This window comes from Acomys minous, assembly GCF_964271855.1.
Source record: "Acomys minous genome assembly, chromosome: 15".
Lineage (NCBI taxonomy): Eukaryota > Metazoa > Chordata > Mammalia > Rodentia > Muridae > Acomys > Acomys minous.
The window spans coordinates 39602080-39615243 of NC_140497.1; positions in this window are offsets into that span (position 1 = coordinate 39602080).

Genomic DNA, 13164 nt, shown 5'->3' on the forward strand with positions numbered 1-13164 from the left:
TGTGTGGATTCATATCTGGGTCTTCGATTCAATTCCACTGATCAACCAGCCTGTTGCTGTGCCAGTACCATGCTATTTTAATTACTATTGCTTTATAGTACAGTTTGAGATCAGGTATGGATACTTGGAGGAGTTTATTAATGTAAGGATCAAGGGTATTCAAATGAGAAAGGAGGAAATCAAATTATCCCTATTTGCAGATGATATGATAGTCTACATAAGTGACCCTCAAAATTCCACCAGAGAACTCCTACAGCTGATAAACACCTTCAGCAAATTGGCTGGATACAAAATTAACTCAAAAAAGTCTGTAGCCTTCCTATACACAAATGACAAGCTTGCAGAGGAAGAAATTAGAAAAACTACAACCTTCACATTAGCCACAAGCAATATAAAGTACTTAGGAGTTACTCTAACTAAGCAAGTGAAGGACTTGTTTGAAAGAAATTTCAAAACTCTAAAGAAAGAGATTGAAGATGACATGAGAAGATGGAATGATCTTCCTTGCTCATGGATCGGGAAAATTAACATAATAAAAATGGCCATCCTACCAAAAGCAATCTACAGATTCAATGCAATCCCTATCAAAATACATGCACAATTTTTTAAAGACATTGAAAGTTCAATTCTGAACTTCATATGGAAAAACAAAAAACCCAGAATAGCTAAAACAATCTTGTACAATCAAAGGTGCTCCGGAGGAGTCTCCATATCTGATCTCAAACTGTACTATAAAACAATAGTAATTAAAACAGCATTTTTTGACTTTCTGTAAAAGAAAAAACTATAGAGACAGAAGAATTTGGTGTTTACCTGACGGAGGAGATGACAGTTGGAGGAAAGGCTGAGAAGAGTTATGACAAACCCAGTTATGCCATGTGCATCATTTACACACGGTTATGTGTTTGCTAAAGCTTTAATTGTAAGCACTAAAATTTTATTTAGTTGGCACTTGCAGCAGACCTGGGTTTAGTCCCTCGGTCCTCCGCACCTGGACTGCATGTCTAAAAAGATCTTCTGGCCTTCATGGGAATCTGTACATAAGTGCACACATAAGTAGAGATACAAAAACAGCTCCCCATAAAATATTAAAAGTGAAATTAACTTATAAAAAATAGTGATTTTTATTAGCTGTAAACTAGACTTGGAGCTTCCTTTTAAGCATGGAAAAGAATTTACCTTTTATTTTCAGTGACTACTTTGTGTTAGGATGCAAAGTCATTATTGAAGGACAGACCTGCTTTATCATTTGGGTCATTAAGAAGTACAAATTGGGATTGAGACAATGACATGATGCTGAAGGATCTTAAAGCCTATGCATAACTTTGCTTCACTGAATCCTCAGGTCACACATGAGTTTCTTTCTAATCATATATGTATTATATAAAGAAATAATATCAAGATGTTTTATGTACTACCAATGTCTGTATATCAAGTAACTTTTACTACACTTGAAATTTTAATTTTTCATTTAATTTTACACATATTTTACCTTATATTTCAATAGTACTTGTTAATTTAAATCATTTACAAAACATTTAGAAGAGTGATTGTCTCTCATATATATATTATACCTCATAAATTAAATATATGTGATTATTTATTTCATATTGTTTCTTTTACCTTGATTTTCGATGCTCCACTTTCTTTAGCTTAACTTTTTAACACATTAGTCACCATGAATCAGCATTTACAAAATACACAGTGTTGGTTTAGTGTTTGGAGACCCCTTTCACCATAGATGCTTCCACATCTTTCTTCAAATATATGCGTCTTTTTCATGGATTTGAATGATTTATGCTTGATGATAATAATGTTCAAAACTTATCATCCATTTCATGTCATTGTTTTATTTTTCATCTTTCTTGAAGACAGAAATAAACCAGAGAGAGAAAAATTCTGTAAATATTGAATTAAGAGTAACATCTTTATTGTATTAAATTTTTGCTATGTGTATTTTTGAGAATAAGAATATTCATTTATGCATGTGTGTATCTATCTATCTATCTATTTATCTATCTATCTATCTATCTATCTATCTATCTATCTACACACACACACACACACACACACACACACACACACACACATATATGGGGGGAATTGTGGTGCTTTATTCTTCTCATGTCTTCCACTACAAACACATGAGTACTAGTACAAAATCTTCAAGTTTTCCTGATTCTGCTTCCTCATTTGAATAATTAAAGAATTGCATCAAGTGATTTCTAATTTATTTGAAACTACAATAATCTGGACATATTGTTTAGGATGTATATACACTCAGTACTTGAGTCTTTTCGATAGACTATAAACTAGTATTTTACAGATGCTAAAATAAAATGGAGCGTATTTTCAACTATGTTGTTACACTTAAAAATAAAACTAACAAAGGAACCGCAACTGTGAAAAACTGTATATTTTCAGAAGACACTACTTCTTTCTCAAGCTTCTCCTGTGTTTAGAAATTTAGAAAAAACTTGTTAAGGTGTTTTTTGCTTCATAGTTTAACCACTGCTGTCATTGAACTACTTAGTTCTTTCCCTTTAGATTAATCTTGCCCTGGTTTTCTTTATTTCTACTTCTTTGTTTTTATCAATTCTTTCATCTTTTTTCTCTGTGTTTGACCCATTCCCCAAAGACTATTGCTTCCTATGATTTGTTTTTTTAAGCACTGGGATAACCGTAGGGTATGAGTTCTTTCATTTATACACTTTGCATGTTTTATAGACTACGCAAAGAATTTCTTGGGGCTGTAGCACTGGAGGGAGCCTGGAAGTCAAGCATCACCTTTCAAGTTCATCTTTGGACACTGAAGGCTCTCACTGATTGCCTGCCTTCTAAACTTTATAAAACCATTTCCCTTCAGCACCGTCCCAGGTGAAGAAATGTTGGATTTAGAGGATTTATGATTTTGTTCTTTAGCCACTTTCTATAGAGTTGCTTTTCCACCACCTCTCCAAAAACATTTCCTAAGAAAGGAATGAACCAAAAAGTTAATATAGGTCTGTAAGTTATATATTGATATTTTTTTTTCAAAAAAATGAGGATCTGTACATCCTCTTTTTGTGTACATAATCATCTGGTGAACTAAAATAAAATTTGTAGTGAAAGAAGACCTATTGCTCTAATACCAGGGCTAAAATGTTTTTGGGCATTTCATACAATATTATCGTAGTCTTATAATGCATTTCAAATTTGCAAAGTGACTGCATATATCGATAGATGGTAAAGTGATGTAAGAGCAAAATCCTGACGCACATGTATCACCCAGAGGCAGATATATGCCAGAGACCTATTAGTAAGAAACAGCAGAAATGAGAGCTTGTGTTCTGTTGAACAGTGTTCACGCTCCCTTGCAGTTTCATATGCACTCAGAATGGCTTCCTCACAGTGAAGGAAACAAAGTAAGAAGACTGGAAAGCTGCAATGCTCCAAAAATCATAAGTCCTGGAATCTAACCTTGATTAGCCCAATAAACAATTATGTAGGAATTAAGGAACAATATACATATATCTTTCTCTGATTTGCCACTTGAGTTTTAATGTGGAATACCTACATTAGAAATCCGTGTTGTAATTCCTGATGCTCTCATTAATGAATTCTTAACTGTCTGCTTGGCTCCATCAAAATACTATATAAAATTTATGCTAAAAAAAAAACCCTGAAGATCATTGTATATTTCATGCTGTTTTCTAAGAGGTATAAGAATTCATATGGTAAAAGATGAATCAAGTTCTTATTCAAAATGAGAGCAACTGGATGATTTGGTTTGTGTCCCCACTTCTTTTGTGCCCTAGAAGCCTTAGCTTTCTATGGCTTTTGCTCTAAAAGCATTACTCTAAAATTCAAACATAGACTTTTGAAAAGGACAATGCTTTCCTTTTTTTTTTTATTTCCTTGTGGCAAGAAATATAATTTGGGTACTTGAGGCTTCAGGATAATTATGTTAAAAAAATAAATAACGTTCTGAGAAATAACTTTTAAAAATATTTTTAAAATGTTTAAAAAATGTTTAGCCCAAAGTCAGCTCGACATTTCTCAGCTAATACTCAGAGACTATAAATGTCTCAATTCAGTTAGAGAGGACAGTGCTGGTGCAGAGCTCAATACCGTCCTTGATGAGTGGGAACATCAAGATTGAGAGGCACAAATGTGAAGGCCAGCGGCCATGCCTCTGCCTTATTACCACTTCAAGAGTCGACTCAGCAGGAATTAACATGCAGTTTGAACCAAGTCTTTTCCCCTTTGGCCATGATACCCACACATCTCTCTCTGGATTCTTGACTTTCTCCCTCTAAATTTCATTACATGAAAGGGACTTGGGAAGCAAGACCTCTGATGGCCTAACTGCTTCTCCAGCTCATGGTGAATCAATAGTGTGTACTGCTCTGGGGGCAAGCTCCAATTTATATATAAAAATGTTCATTTACGTAATGCCACTGAGTGCAATGGCTCTGAACAATCCTTCCCTGTAACCAAATCCTTTATTTCTCATGAGTAAAGCCAAAAGCTTTAAAACGAATTCATGCATGTTCATACACCACACGCTGTACTTTCATGAAAAAACATCAAACATGGCCTTTTCTGATTTTTTCACTTTCTCTTTCTCCAAAACCAAAGCTGTGATTAACCTATAAAGCAAGGCACCTATAACTTTTAGCAGATTTTTTCCATTCTATAAAATGTTTCATTTTCATGATATAGAGCATATATTTATTATTGAAGGACTGGTGATTCATTATCTGTGCTACAGTACTGAAAAGCAAACAATTGATGCTAAGTTTTTCAATATCAATGATAATTTAAAAAATGTTGAAAGTATGTATTCAATTAGTAAACTGTTAGGAATGCCTTGTCATGGCTTCAAACTCTTGGGCATTAAAGTGTTATTTATATGCTCTGAGGATGTTGCTAAAAATTGATGTCGTTGTCTTCTCCATCAAGTGTATCAAAATAACAAATAACCCAATATGTACATTATGTATACATATTAAGGTGTTCTCACAGAAGGATTGGATGGTGATATGAGAGACACAAGTAACTGACTACGTAGATGGCTGCATGTTTACAAAGTGTTATGCATTTCAGTATGTTTCCCTTACAAAATTACCTTTTCTTACACATGAGAGGTGGTTCAGCAGCTGAGAGAGACCATTTCTCTTATATTGGAGCTTCAAAATCACCCTTAGGACTAATGCCAGGGGGTCCTGGGCCACCATCCCTGCCATCACCCCCTCTTATGTACACAGACCCCCACACATACATATAGAATATTAAATATAAAAGAAAAAGTTCTTGGCTGGAGAGATGGCTCAGTGATTAAGAGCACTGCCTGCTCTTCCAAAGGACCCGGTTTCAATTCCCAGCACCTACATGGTGGCCCACAACTGTCTATAACTCCAAGATCTGACACTCCCACACCAACTCACATGAATTAAAATTAAAGAAAAAAAAGAAAAAAATCACTGTTGTCTTGGTGACTTGAGAACTGTAATTTATAAATACATACCCCTTATACCCTGTTCCAGGAATGCCACTGAGTGCACTGTACTGATGAACATGACTCCTCCTCATTTCCCGTATGTGTGCTGTTGAAGGATATAATTTCACAGTTTTCTCTTTCAGTGATGGTTCTATTCCCCCTTTGTCCTTAACTTCTTATTATGGAGTCCTTGACTGATCTTCTTGGTCCCAAAGTGGACTTAGGAGGCAATGAAGTGCAGTAATGAAATCTGTTCCGTATCTCTTTCGTTTGTTGGCTGCCTGATGGTAGGCAGAATGCTTTGGTTTCCTCTACAAAATCTGAACAAAATATTTTTGTTTTCTCACACAATAAACAGAGATGTATAACAAGATTTTGCATTCAAAACTGATTTTCAAATTAGATTTTTGTAACATATTCTCTATAATAACATGTAAAATGTCATACTTAGAGAATTCTTACAAGATGCTGAAAAAAAAAGGAGAATGGTGATAGATAATAGATTTATCAAGATTAAATTAACAAGAACTTACATCTATTAACGAAATGCCATCCAGAAAAGAAAATATTATTTAAAGGATAGCTATAAGTCATCAAATTAGCATCTGCTGTGGGAGATCATCATGTGTGAGGAGAGATAGAGAGGATGACACATGCATGTACACACATTAGCTATAGGGTAACACATGTACAGCTGAATTGTACAGCTCAGCTTATATTGTAGCTGTAGTATAGACCTTTCTCCAGCATTAGGAATTATAGGACTTCTTCTTCTCCATATTCCAAAAAATTAGTCACAATTAATCAAACAGCTCCAAAACACTTAGCACATAGAAAGCATTGTTCAAAACCACCTAGAAAACAGTCTTGATTGGAGGTTTGACTCAGTTGATAAATGCTTGCCAGACTAACATCACAATGCAAATTTGATCCATGTAATCAGGTCACTCTGCTCTGCCATATTAGCCTACCCTGTGAATGTCATGCAAATGAGGCTATGTCTCAAAAACCAGGGAAGGTGATGCCTGGAGAGTAAATTCTGATCTTGATATCTGGCATTTGGTATATACATGCATATACCAAAAAGAAATCAAGGGTCTGGAGAGATAGACCAGGGGTTAAGGACACTGACTGTTCTTCCAGAGGTCTTGAGTTCAATTCCTAGCAAACACATGGTGGCTCAGAACCATCTATAATGTGGTCTAATGCCCTCTTCTGACCTGTAGGTGTTCATGCAGGCAGAATGCTGTATATATAATAATAAATAAAATCTTTTAAAAAAAAGAAATCAAAAAGAAAGAAAGAAGAGTGAAAGAGAGGGGGAAGGAAAGAGTGAGGTGAGAGAGGAAGGGAAGAGGGAGGAAAGAGGGGAGAGAGAGAGGGAGATAGAAAGAAGGAAAAGAGAAAGAGAGCTTAGAGTCTTGAATAAAAGCACATTCTGAATGTGAGACTCTAGTGCTGTCCTCCTTCTTGTGTGGAGAATCTGTTGCAAACAACCGACTTGCCTAAGTAGAAGCTGCTGCCAGAAGATGGGCACACTTCTTCTGAGTTCATAAGACATGATAGAAGAGAAAAAAAAAATGAAAAAAAATGTTATTAACTCGCATCCATGAGCATCTTTTTAAATGTCTTGCATTCCAATAATTTCAAATGCTAATAATCGATCCAGAGACATTTCATAATCTATAGTATGAAGATCTAGGTAATACTATGACACATTTGAGTGTACATAAAGCAATATGCGTGTTCTACATAAATATATGTTTTTTCCCTTCTGGCTTACATGTCATCTATTTGGTTTGATTGGGCGAATCTAAACACTTGGGGAAAAAAGAAATCAAGCACCTAAATCAGTCAGTGAGTCTCAGGGGATGTACTCAGGGGAGGCATGTGCTGCAAGCGTGACTATTCTACTCTCTCACTGCTGTTGAGGCACTGAAAATGGGAACAGAAATATTTTCATTTTCTCAACTTTCTTAATTGAAATACAATAAATTATTTTAGAAATAAGCACTACAATTGGCTGCTTCTGTTTGCTTCATTCCTGGCTTAAGAACTCGATTGTGAACTGGGCATTAAAGAAAGAGAAAATAAGTGTTTTTCTACTTAGGTTTGCAGATAAAAAAAAACTGCTTAAAATGTGAAATTATCGTTTTTCTGGGTTAAGAAACACCTCAAGTCATTAATAACCCTTTCTAACTTCGAGGATTTTTTTATTGCATCCAATATTTAGAGAAAAGTAATTTGAAAATGAGCTACTAGACTTTGTATATATTTAAAAGATTTTGAACTATTTTCATTAGTTTATGTTGTACTTAGGAACCAAGGAGCTTAATAGATGTTAATAGATGTTAATAGAACCAAGGAGCCTTACTTTTCCTACTGCAGTTCTGAAGTCCTTAAGTCAAATATTCCATTCTCCTGTGGTTTTTTTTTTTGTTTTGTTTTGTTTTGTTTTTGTAACTTCCTTCTACTGCTTATTCATTGCCTTCTTCTTTATAATTTTATCAAATCAACTTTTTGGCAGGTGTCAGCAGCTTCAGTCCTGAGCAGGACTAATATTTTTTTACACATATTTACTTTATTTAAGTAGTCAGTCCTTGTGGCTCACAATTCTTTGCAAGATAAAGAGGCTTAACATCACAGGAATCTTCAGAAATACTTACGGACATAGATCTACGTACACATGCACACATTGTCAAGGTGATCTCCCAATTTTATAACACAGTGGAAACTATTATCTTATCTTGAAGAAAACTAAATGCACTATTCTAAAGTTAAAGCACACAGACAATACACTTAAGATTGCAGAACAATGCTTATTCCTAGCTTCGTCTCTAGCTTGATCTGTCACCGAGTCACTTCAATTAGAAGAAGAATTCTAGCATGAGAGAAACCCAGGATTAAACTTTAGCATTTACAGCATCTCAAAGTGTATGACAGCTTGAAAGTCAGAGAAAGCAATTTCAGAACATTGTACTTCTAGTCAGTAACAAGAGGTGCATAAAAATGAAGGCTCGGTTGTAATCTGATGTGACCCTTTGCCTCCTCTAATCTTTCTTTCTACTTGTGCTTTCCTTTCATTTCCTTAATTTCTTGTAATACCATTCATAATCTTACTCGCAGTGCCCCTTGGCTTCTCCCCATTGTAACTCATGAAGTGATTCCTTTCAACATAGCCTCATGTTTCTGGATCCAGTTTTACTTGTCATTTAAAGTTTTTACATATCAGGAATTCAATTGTAAGTTTGTTAAATCTGCAAGCCTAGAGATTATATGACTAGGGATATGATATTTACTTTGATTACATTTTATGCTGTATAAATTGACTAAGGTTAGCCTTTGAACGACCCAGATGACACATCTCTACATCCCCCTTGTTTCCATCTTCTGTCGGGTATGTGTGTGCTCATGGCCATATCATAAACAAGAGGTCTACATTTCAGTGCAGCTGTATCAACATGATTTAACATGACCACAAAAGCAACCATACATTATCTTCACTCACACCTTTCCCACATCATCTCAGACACCTTAGGGCTTTTGGATGGGGTCAAATATCCCTGTAAATTATTCTTTTGTTCCTCTAACTACTATGTTAGCATAGCACAAAATTCTCATTTTAGCATTCCATATCTTTTGGAAAAAAAAAAACCAATGTTAAACAGTTGGTGTAGAATACTGTTTGATATGCATTTGACATCTACAGTTTTTTCATGGCTCCCACAAACTGTTCCTGCATCGTGGATTCTGTTCGCTCGCCAGCTGCTCCGCCTGCTTGAAATACTCAGCAGTTGAGGAGGGAATGTTCACATCCAACCTCTGGTGGATTGCAGCTGTGATCTGTACTCTCATTGTTCTCCTCTGTGAAGCTGGTTATGGCCTTCACACTATGCCTATTAATTAGAACATATGAGCACTTACTGGCACTTTATGAGATTTTAACAATGGATATTGAATATTAAACATGTGACTGCAGTGATATGCCAAAGTACTAAAGAAGTAAAAGGAGCACTTTTTCAGCTGTGAGTAAAAGAAACAAAATAAAAAAAAAACCTTATACCTATATATGTTTATGTAAAAAAAATTCTTAGGTAACCTACAGAGATAAATAAAGAGAGGTGACAATTTGTTTCGTAACAAGAAATAATGCTGATCCTGATGAGAGGGGCGGGAGGATGAAGGGGGAAGGAAACTGTAATCACAATATATTGTGTGGAAAAAATACTATTTTCTACAAAAATATAAAAAGTAATATGAATTTAAAAGGGGGAAAAGAATAAAAGTAATTTCTCTAATGGAACCCAAGGTTGTGAACAATAAACATTATTATCAGAAGCACACGATGCATTTGTAATCCTAATGGATCAAGAATATAATACAAATTCATAATGTGATTGACAGTCTTGGCAAGGGATTGACAAGAAGTTTTTTTGTACACTTTGAAAGAAAAAAAAATCACTTGAACTTTGAAGAAGATAGAATTTCAGTGTACAGTTACTGGAAAACATAATGTACAGTTAATACAGTGACTGCACCATGAATGCATAGTTTATATGTGGCAATTTATCCAGGACCTTGCAGAAGTCTATTGGGTAGAAGAAATTGAGTTTTGATAAACACAGGGTTTTCTAAACCCTGTAGTTTAATCTGAACCTTAACAGTGGCCCAGTAGTCCATGAAATATTGATATTGTTTTTCTAAGTATATACATTATTTACTGAACAGTCTATAAAGTATTTACGTTGTTTTTCTAAATACAGTATACATTATTTACATTCCACTGTACTTTTTCCTGATTCAGGTAGAATGGAATGCTTGGAAATCACTGTATCTGAATAAGTCCATATCACTATCAGAGAAATGCTTTGTTAAAATAGTCCACACAATCCTTTATCTATAGTCCAGGTCATCCAGTAAGCAAGGGATTTCCCTTTAAACCTGAGTGCTTTGAAAATTCTGTGGCTGAGTTATACTCCACAGGATTAATGCCTCGAGCATTTTAATGGCATGCTTTACAGTTTATCAACTATTGTGGAAAGTAATTTCATAATTTTCATGTATAAATGTATGCCATGTTCTAACCAAATTATTAATTATATATTTAGCTTTATTTTGAAATTTTGGATATATAGTAAACAAAATTAATATTTAAGACAAATTAAGTTCACTATTGTATTATTTTAGATTCCTTAATATTTCTTGGGACTACAATGTACCAGTCAAAAGTATACCATAAAAGTTCTAATTTGAAAGTACACTGACGTATTTACCAATTTATAAATATAGAGATATTATATTCAATTAAGATTCACTTGTTATGTTATTTTATATGTTTCAATGATTACTTTGAAGTGTTATGAAAAATCATCTAAATAGAGAGAGAAGTGGGAAAATGTTTGCAAAGGGAAATATTCCTGTTAATCTGTACCATTCTGACTGTGAACTTTGTTCTAATGTGGCTTGAACTAACATCTTTCCCGATTCAGAAACCATATTCTAACCATTATTGCAAACAGACAGGAAAGAGAAGCTGCTTCAGTGCAGTGCAGAGGAAATAGAGAGAAAGAGTTTACGGGACAGGAATACAGTAGAGTTCTTGCAGTCAGTAGCATTTTGTATAGGTCGATTGAGCTCTACGCAGGAAGTTCAGTGGAATTCAGTTTGTGGAGTTCAGAGGCAGTATTTCCAAGAAAAGCAGTTCAGTGAGAAGCAGAGGGAAACCAATTTGAATTAGTCAGCATTGGAAGGAATTTTCAGCCAGAACAACTGAGTACCAGCTGTCATTCAAAGTTCAGAAAGAACTGAAAAGGATGATCTTGCTTATCTGAAAACAGACTAAGCTTGGGGTTGGCGGACAAAGGCTAGAATCTGAAGGCTTCAAAACCCAGGCTTGTAGAAGTTAGATTGTAAAGAGTCTAAAAGCTTTTCGACCTATGCCTAAGGATGGTGAGACAGAAATCCTCTGGGCTCAGCCCAAGCCATTTATTAGTAAAGCTTGGTTATGGCTCTCATTTCATCCTATCATCTGAGCAGAGAAAAAGAACATTCACTGTAATAAATGATCATTATAATTGAAAAGTAGTCAACAGAAGGGTGTCTGGCATCTTTCAGTATAGCATTCCCTGTTATACATGTATTTTACTTTTTGAAAAAATGATTAAAATATTATCATAAAATGAGGGGCATGATACCATAAAGAGGTTGCATGTAATAAAAAATAGACTTTCTAAAATATACCAATTGTTTTAACAACATGACCAGTAAAGTTAATGTCTTACTTAGAGAAAGAGACAGAGAGAGAGATAGAGACAGAGAGAGAGAGAGAGAGAGAGAGAGAGAGAGAGAGAGAGAGAGAGAATCATAATATGAGGGTTTTGACATTAAGGCATATTTTCTATGATTTTGTTATCATTTTGTTATCAGCATGAATTGTAAGCCTTATTGAAGGCTACATCCTTTCACAAATGCATTTACTTTCTCTTGATAAAATTCCCTAAAATTCAGCATAATGTGATAATTATGAAAAGCCATAAAAGTACCTTTCTGTTATAAGTTACCTGATAAATTTGTCAGTGTGCAACATTTTCTCATTTAGGCAAAAGCAATTGTTTGCAGTCCATAGATAAAATGCTGGCCAACAAAAAAGCTTCCCGCAGGACAGAGCGGCAGATTCCAGTGGCGTACGCAACCTGAGGGGATCCATGACATAGTTGTGAGAGACAAAACTTTTGGGGGAAGAAAAAGTTGCTTCGGAAAATATTCACATCCCACGTCTCACTTCTAACAGCCTGAACGCTGATCAAAGGTATGCTTCAATACTTTGTACAGCTTCTGTCTCAAAACCATTTTTTTTTCCCTTGACCCAGTAATCATTTCAATCAGCTACCACACTGCAGATCATCTTCTGATTTTACTAGTAACGAAAGGCTGGTTTTCAAAGTAACTGAAGAAACCCTTATTATGTGTAAACCATTTTGTAGCAGTGCCAGCTCCACCCCCTGGTCAAAGCGTGAGGATATTTAGATAGCTGCCTGGTTGTAAAGCACGCTTATGTATATCACTGATTCTCAAATGGACCAAAAACAAATTTTTTTTTTTTTTGCAAAATTTGCCTAGAACTAAAGGTTTGTCAAGAGAAATGGTGTCTGTGAGGAAAGGACTGCACAAATAGCCTCTTACAGAAGTATTACCCACCCAGAGGAAACCAGGAGCTCTTTGTGCAGATGCTCGAAAAGCTTGCCAAGGAACCATATGTTGCTCCTGGAAGAAGTTTCTGCAGTTTGGCATCTGGATCCCAGAATTATCATTCAATGGGGGAAAATGAGAAGCATATGAAGATAAGGAAATAAGACAGTGTCCACACAGGACCAGGAGTCCAAGCCGCACAAAGATGAACTTAAAACGGGAGTTTAATGAGGATGGAATTTAATTTCAACGTCTAAGGTGTAAATGTTTTAAGATGATGCAAATTATAAGACTAGAAAACTTAACATATTAATTAGCATTGTAGAAATATCAGTATCCCTCACTGATTGATTCATTTATTGTTAAATGGTATTTCAGCATCTGCTAGCCAATGACTACATGGTAGAGAGACTTAATACCCTAGCGGTTATTTTTTTTTGTTTTCGTTTTTGTTTTTGTTGTTTTTGATTGATGTTCAATATTTATATCCCACT